Source organism: Triticum dicoccoides, chromosome 2B, assembly GCF_002162155.2.
Source record: "Triticum dicoccoides isolate Atlit2015 ecotype Zavitan chromosome 2B, WEW_v2.0, whole genome shotgun sequence".
Taxonomy (NCBI): domain Eukaryota; kingdom Viridiplantae; phylum Streptophyta; class Magnoliopsida; order Poales; family Poaceae; genus Triticum; species Triticum dicoccoides.
The window spans coordinates 713,246,531-713,255,342 of NC_041383.1; the positions used below are offsets into that span (position 1 = coordinate 713,246,531).

Below are 8,812 nucleotides of genomic sequence, written 5' to 3' on the forward strand. Positions count from 1 at the left end.
GGTTTTCTGCCTGGAAAATGGTAGAAAATGCATACGGACTCGAAACGGGATAATTTTTTGCGTGCGTGCCCTGCTAAGCCACAGTAGCACGTGGAAAAAAATTGGGCACGTTTGGCGGATGCGAAGCGGAGAGGTGTGACCGAGGGTCCCCTCCGGCCATACCGAAACCACCCCCTTCCACAGCAAGTACCTGAGCGGTTTGACGGATTGCACCCAACTTCTGGGAGCGCGTGTGGGGCCCCATCCGGGCACCCCACGGCCAAAATGAACAAAATCCGACAACGAACGCACGTTGCGTCACGTCTGGGCAGTAGTTAAAAAAAGAGCATATTTGATTAAGTTTAAGAAATTGGTTAAGATAAATTTTTTTGATACAGTTAAAAAAAATATGCCTATTTCATTTAGTAAAAAAAAATGAGGCCCTGCAAAAAAAAACGCCGGCCGTCTCGCTAACCGACGCGCATGCGTGCATGGGGCCGTCCCACTAACAAACGACGCCGCAATAAGCGCTCGGGCGACGTCGTTAGCCGATGTGCATGCAAAATTTCCTTCTACGTCACCCCGTCTCGCCGCCGCCGCGATCTGCACGTGCTGCCACCGTACGCTGCCCGTCGCCCCACACTCCAAAACGGCGCCGGTGCGGCCCTGACCTGACCCGTCGCCTTGTTTACGTTGTCGCTGCCTCTCCCACCGTCGCCCCACCGTACAAACTCCGTCGGTGCGCCCGCGCCGGCTTGCGTCCCCTCACCCGTCGCCACTATACGCCGCCGGTGCCTCTCCCATCGTCGCCGTCGTGTAAGTTTTTTTCCAGTTCTTTTATACAACGAGGCTCATAACAGTATGATGGTATGTGACAGAAATCTATTTGATGCAGTATGAATATCGACGGTGTGATTCCATGTTCTGTTCAAAAGTGGGTTAGCCTAGTTGACAAACTGTCACCAAGTCAGAAATTCAGGTTTTATGAAACGGATATGCAGGGCATGTTTAGAATACCATCGATAAGGATGCGTGATTTTTTGCTTCACTTTTTACTCCAAAGTTACAATCCGAGTAGCAAAAAATTCATGGTTCAAGAGAGTTCTGGAAGTACTGCTGGATGTAAAGGTCTTATTTCATTAAGGCATGATGATGTGTACTCCATATTTGGTTGGAAAAACAATGGAGTGGATGTTTTTGGGTTTCTTAGTACTGAAGGAGAAAAAGCAACCAAAAAAATACCAGTTAGTTTTGTTAGCAAGAAAAATGGTAAGATCATGATTGATGATCTCATAGAAAAGATTGTGAAGGATAAGAGCACTGATGATGACTTTATTCGGATGACATTTCTAGTTCTCTTAGGAACTATAATTGCACCAGTGTCTCATGAATACGTTCCGAAAAAGTACTATGCCCTAGTGAAAAATATTAAGTTGATAAGGAAGTTCAACTGGAATGCATTCACTTCACGATTCTGTTTATCGGAGATTGGTAAGCTTCTGCAGGACGGCCATGTTAGGCAGTGGCCCCAGGGGAACCTCGCCCTTTTGCAAGTACGTTCTATTTATTAATTTCAACACTTTTGTTATAAAATGGCACGGAAGAACATGTAATTTAATTAGTTTATGTGTTTTGCAGTACCTATACTGGGAGAAGGTGCAACCAATCACCGGTCCAAAATATGATCTATTGGCATTGTTGAGCCCGCTGATGAGGAACTGGACGGAAGATATGGCTGTGAGAAGAGACAAATACGACTACGAATATGGTCGTGGTGTTGGGATGGTAATCCTAGTAATCATTTTTTTACATTTATGAAATAAAGTAAAGTGTGCATATGGTTTTTATGTATAATTATCTTGTTGCACTTGTAGATCGATGACAACATTACAGAGGAGTATAGGTTGAAAAAAATTGCGGAAGAAGAAGCTCAAAAAACCAAGAAAGCTAGTAGCAAAAAATCTAACGTTACTGGAACGAGGAAAGAGGGCAGTACCTCGGAGGCTTCGAGCCAGAAGCCTACTATGGACCGGATTTTGAGTGAGATGAATGAGCTTCGGAAGGAAATGCTTCGTTTGCCAGAGTTATGCGCACAGGTAACACTTGAGCACGTCTCTTTAATGTCCATCACTGAATTGAAGAACTAAGATGAAATGTTTTCTTGCAGAGGATGATTGAGAAACTGAACAAAACCGGCGTCTCCTACAAACCCAGTAACCTGGAAGAGGACGAAAAGAATCTGTACGGAGGCATTAATGAGTCTTCAAACGATGTTGGATGTCTGCAAAAAGAGTTTGTATATCAAAAAGATGATTCAGACCGGTTCCGCACACCTTCCAAAATGAATTTGCAAAAGGATGATAACGGCTTGATGTAACTTCTCGTGAAAACACACCTTTTTACTGCACACCTGAGTACTGGGATAGTTTCAAGGGTGATATGGATGATCCTGTCCAAGTACCAAAAGTATCAGATGAAAAAGCTGCCACATCTTTAGAGACGGACGAAATCGCATCGCATGCGTCGGTTGGTTCTCAAGGAGTACAAGAGGAAGTGGAGGAGGTTACTGGCAGGCGCAAGCGCAGAGGATCACAACATGTCAAGTCTCCTTATGTGGTCCATAAACCAAACAAACGTGCAAAACGTTCTGCCAAAGGAAGTAAGTTTTCTGTGTTTCTAATTGTTATTGCGTAACAATTATTTATGTATTTGCGTTTGTAAGTATTTGAGTGGTGCGTTACAGAATTGTTCCAAAATGGTGATGTTAACAAATCTGGTGATGAGTATGATGTGGTGAAAGCGTCCATCAAGTATGTGCGTGCGCATGAGCATTTACAAAAACATGCCAAAACAGAAATTTTCAATGATGGCATGGAAGAAGGTCTCACTGTGAGGAGAGCTTGTCAGATTATTAACCATGAGTGGCTAAGTGGCGACGTAAGTTAATTTCATATATTGTTTTACAATTCATTCGAAAATACCATTGTTAAATCTAACACATTATTTATAGGTAATTGATGCATACTCATCATTTTTGGTCGACAAAGTTAATGATGATCGTTTCATGTTAACAACTTGGAGGATACATTGGTTGCTTCACGTTAGACCCGGAAAGAAGACCGCCGGTAATGATTATGAAGCAGAGTCGCATAGTAATGGACCCGTGAACAGATGTGAGGACGAGTATTTCAAAAAATCAAAGGTAAGTTTGATTGTTAACACGGTACATACATACGATATTATGTGATGATTGTGTTTTATGGTCCTTGTGATGCAGACTTACATTCCTCTAAACAAGCAAAATAATCACTGGATTACTGTCGTCATGCATAGCGGAAAAAGAGAGTTTCAGGTTCTTGACTCGTTGATGACCGGAAAACTTGACACTGTTACTAGAGAACTCGTTGAGGACCTGGTAGGTTTAACTTGCAAATGTGCATTTGGTAACATTCGTTTTCTTTAGTACACTGAATGACATGCTTTCCACCATGTTTGTTATATCTTTAGAGAAAACAACTAGCAGAAGATATCCAAGAAGCAAATGCAACCGGAATTGTGAATTATCCGGATGTTTCCAAGTGGCCTATTCAAACGTATGACATGCCAAAACAACATGATGGGTGAGTTTTTACTTCGACAGAATGTTGGTCTTGTATGTACAGTAGATATTTAATCTTCGTAAATTGTATGCACTAGGAATTCGTGTGGACTATTTCTCCTTCGATGCTTTCAAAATTGGGATGGTGACAAATGGACAGGCTTATTTTCACAGGTACGCAAGTCATGTTTGGACTACGATGTACAATAAACGCTGTGCTAACACCATTTTTTTTCCAGACCTCAATTGATGATTCAAGAGAGTTAATGATTGCGCAACTTATATTTTCGGAAAGAAACAAGCTTGATGAAGTGAAAAACAAAGTTATTCGGATATCAAAGAAGAAGAAATAGATGCGGCACGGAGGAGTTTTGCATGTGATTGGGTGGTACTGGAGGACTTTATTTTCCAAACGCTTTGCGCACTTGCTTATAAATTTTATGTAATACACTCTGCTTCTGAATAGTTATATGTAATAGACTCGGCACTTTTCCAAATGTTTTTTTCTGTCCACATGATATTTCGTTTCATAAATATTATATAATGATTTTTTTTGTTTACATGTTTTTTTTGTTGCCGAATAGTTATATGTAATCATGTCGTCGTTAAATTTTTGTGCACTAAACATATGGCAGCACACTGCGTTTTACTTAAAAATTATTTTACATAAAAAAAATGCCCGCCCGTCTCCACGGCGTTTCTTAGTAAGCCCGTCGTTATCAAGCCCAACGGGCGACTACAACAGGCGTTTCGGAGCACGCCGTGGAAACCAGGCCCAACAAGGCAGAATCGACGCGGCACATCGACGGGGTAGTAATCAGAGGAGTTCAATGCAACGACGGGAGCTGAGTATATAAGCAGGTCGTCGTCCCCTTCGGCCGGCGAGGTGGGACTAAACCTGCGTCGGCCGCGGGGCGACCTGGACACAGCCAGACGCGACGTGGGCCGGCCCAAAAAGGCACTGGACGGCGCGGTCTTCTCGACTGCTCGACGCGACGTGGGCCGGCCCAAAAAGGCTATTGACGACGCGGTCTTCTCGACGGCTCGACGCGCCGTGGGCCGGCCCAGTTACCACCGCTGAGACGCCGCGCCAGTGAAACCGACACAAGTTTAGTCCCACCTCGACGGCCGAAGGCGACGCCGACTAGTTTATATACTCAGCTCCCGTCGTTGTATTGAACTCCTCTGATTACTACCCCGTCGATGTGCCGCGTCGATGCTGCCCTGTTGGGCCTGGTTTCCACGGCGTGCTCCGAAACGCTTGTTGTAGGGTCCCGTTGGGCTTGATAACGACGGGCTTACTAAGTCACGCTGTGGAGACGGGCGGGCATTTTTTTTCTTTTTTTTTCAACAACAGTTCACAGAGTGCTTCTTCTATTTTGATATATTTGACAGCCGACGGGACTGTAGTAAATACATGCAGAATTCATAAAATAAACAATGAATAGTGAATATTTATATCAACAACAATGTTGTCTCAACATAACAATTGTCACCACAGTAATTTCATTGTAGTTGACAGAAAATAACAAGTCTGAAATGACAACGGTCCGTACGCAATAATCATGTTTCACACATAAAATACTCAACACGAACATAAATATTACAAATGTTCTTCATATAAATGGAAGAGGTAAAACACTCGCATCGTCTACACTTGAGTCTTCAAGCCCAGTTGCTGCATACAAAAAATATGAGAATCAATGCACCGTTAATGAAACAACAAAACTGACATAAACAAATAATAGACATACTCTTCATTTTTGCTGCATGTGCTCCTGTTATGACCTGAGCCGCTGCATATGCTACATTTTCGTCCAGATTTCTCGTCAAATGCTTTAGGCCTCTCATTTTTTGTCACATCTGGGCCACCCTTACCGCGACCTCTACTGTTCTGCTTAGGTGCGCCCTTGGTGGAAACCTTTACTGGATCACGAACCAGAATATGATCTCGGTTAGGCTCAAATGGATTACTGTTCACGAAGCTTCGCTGAATATCATCTTCATTTCCCTGAATATCCTTATTCACTATAATATCATCCAGAGCTGCCATCAACTTGTCGAATAAGAAAGGATTACTGCATGCGACATGACAGGCTTCTGAAGATTTGATGGTCAACTCACTATATCTAGCTCTGTCCTCACCACTCGACCAACCCCACGCAAACAAATCGCTGGTGCGCTTCACTGGCAGTCCAGCTCGTGCTTTTTTTGAGAATCTTCGCAGGACACAACACTTGGGTATCACAGGTAAGTTCAGTGCATTCAAAACATGAATAATATGCTTGCAAGGAAGCCCTTTGCGAGTCATACTTCGGCAACTGCACTTTATAGTTTCTGCCGAGTTACCTGGCGTATAGTCCACATTAAATCTGTGATCCCTGTTATTCTTCCACGCAACCACAAATCTCTGACTATCGGTCCCTGTCAGTCTATCAATCACCTCAAGCTCCTGTACCTTCTTCATATCTTGTTGCAACATATAAAAGTTTGCCTGCGTGAATGCTTTCGCAGCATACGACTCAATGGCCTGACACTCAGTCACTGTTACTGGAAGAGTCTGTGAGGCCGTGTAGTCATCATAAGCTTCATTCTCACGGAGGTGAACAATACAATTCTCGTAGTGTACAATCATGTCAACAATCGTCATACCATAGTCAAGATGAAGGTGCAGGCTGGAGTTCAGACTCTCACTCCTCTGATTACTGCGCATACCAAGGAAAAACCCACCAGACAAATATGATGCAGCCCAAAGCGTCCTCTTCCTGTACATCCTATGGAGCCATGTTTTTATTTTCTCCGTCTGCCATTTGCGCACAAACGCGGCCCATCTCTCCTCAAAAACCTTATGTGTAGTGGCATAGTACAATAATGCCCTAAACTCCTTCAATGACTTGTGGTTGAGGTGTTTCTGCATATTCTTTTCAATATGCCATGAACATAGACGATGCCACACGTCAGAAAGCACCTTCCTAATAGCCCTTATCATCGCTGCATCTCCATCTGTAATAACTGATTTGGGCCTCTTCTGACAGTTAGCTTTCAAGAACGTGTTAAGCAACCAGACATATGTAGCCTCAGTCTCGTCTGAAACAATGGCGCAGGCGAATACAGTAGTGCAACGGTGGTTGTTCAGACCCACAAAAGGGATGAACGGCATTCCATACCTGTTCATCTTGTATGTGCTATCGAAGACAACAACATCACCATAGTCTAGATAATCCCGGCGTGACTGCGAATCACACCAGAAGAGGTTTTGGAGCCTGCCTTCAGCGTCAACCGTGTGCTCAAAGAAGAAGTCTGGATCTCTGTCCTTTCTGGTCAACATGATTCCTACGGCAGTATCAGCATCACCTTGTGCAAGCAATTTCATCTTCTCCCTATAGCACATGTTGTACAACTTTGTCCTCTGAAATGGTGACTTTGCATACGACCCATACCTGCTAACGATGTTGTCAAAAATGATATGTTTTCTTATCCCAGCTCCAGACATAGCTAAGATCTCAGCTCTCTCAAATGCTTTCATCTGATTATGAGATCGGAGGAAAGGGACTTCGTCCGGTCGTGCAAGAGTGTGGCTGTGATCATCGGAGAAACTGCTGACATACCAAAGATTGAGCTTTTTATCAAGCTTAACTGTCAAATGGGCTTCGCATAAGAATCGACTCTCCGGTCTAAGCCTGCGGGTCCGGCCTTCCATGGTACAGAACTTGGCCTGTCGTTTTCCTGCGGCGGAACAGAGATACCTCCTCAAGCGCGGAGTCCTTGCGCGATCCTTCGAAAATTTTAGCGAGTCCTTCCTGATACTGAACCCACGTTCTCTCGCGTGCTTGTTGTAGAACGTGTAAACCTCGTCTAATGACCTGAATGTCTTTACCATCACTGCCCAATGCCTATCAAGTGACTCTTGCTGATATTCATCATAGCACATGTCAAGGTCAAACTGATCATCATCGATGTGCTCATCATTCCCGCTAGGACCATCAACACCTCCCTGCAAAATATGACATATAACCTTGCATGTCAATCTCTTCTTATATTCTTACTAACCAAAATTAATGTAAAGAACTTACTTGACTACCGCTCACACTACGAGATGCATGGACCTCGCTCTCGGCATTGTCATCATCTATATTATTACGCTCATTGTCACCATTAGCATTTATCTGTGCACATATAAAGTAACATAAGTGGTCATACAATTTTAATGTCAATCATTTCTCTACAATTTTTTCAACATACCTGGCTCACACTATCTGCATAAAATTGTTCATCTATATCATATTCCTCATCGTCAGCATTGCCATGTACCTGTACAAATTTAAAAGGACATGTTAGTGTCAAATAACTAGTTTTTGTTCAATATATTTTTGTCAACGTTCAAGGTACTTACATTACAAATGTACGATTCATCCTGACTCATATAGTTGTCTCCGGGAGGTTGGTTCGCATTCAATGACGAGGATCCATTATCGCTACCGGAATCATCACTGGCGTATCCGGTTACTTGCTCCATCTATGCACATACAAATAAGGTGTGAGATCAATGCCAACATTCCACAAAAAATCATCGCGAATACAGTAAATTCGTCAACAGTGACATGACTATGTGGCATGCATACAAATTTGAACATACAAAATCATTATGAGGTCATTAAGAAGTCACTACTCTCCTCTCTTATTTAACTAAGTAGGGAATCATTTTGCATTACAAAAATGCACAAAAATGCAATGGACAAATCAAAATCATCAAAAAAAAGAACAAAAAGAGCCATCCTAACCTACTCTGCGCCGTCGAGGGGTCCTCGCCCGGGGTCGACGCCGATGCGTTGCTGCCACCGATGTTGTGGAGGGCGCGTACCAGGACAGAACGACGAGCGAGCGCTGGGCGTTTCACCGGCGACACGGCGTGTCGTCACTACGGACGCCGTCGGTGCTCGCGACTAGATGGGCACGTCGGGGTCGACGTCGTGACGGCGGTGGACCACGGCGGCGTTGATGACGCTAGGGTTTCCTAGGCGGGGATGGGGTGTCGGTTTCACGGCGCGTGGGTGACTACGGACGCCGCCCGACGTCGTGACGGCGGTGGACCACGGCGGCGTTCATGCCGCTAGGGTTTCGTACGTGGAGTTGGGGTCTCGGGGTGGGGCGTACTTTTTTTTTTCCTTTCCCGATCGCACTACCGAACCGCACACGTACGACGCGCGGGAGTACGGGGCGCGACGTACACGGGCG

The 8,812-nt window shown here is 44.3% G+C and overlaps 2 pseudogenes; both read left to right on the plus strand.

Moving 5' to 3' along the window:
* The window catches only part of LOC119365799, a 22,404-nt pseudogene that overhangs the window by 8,724 nt on the left and 4,868 nt on the right, over window positions 1-8,812 (plus strand).
* On the plus strand, window positions 825-4,057 carry LOC119365801 (annotated as a pseudogene).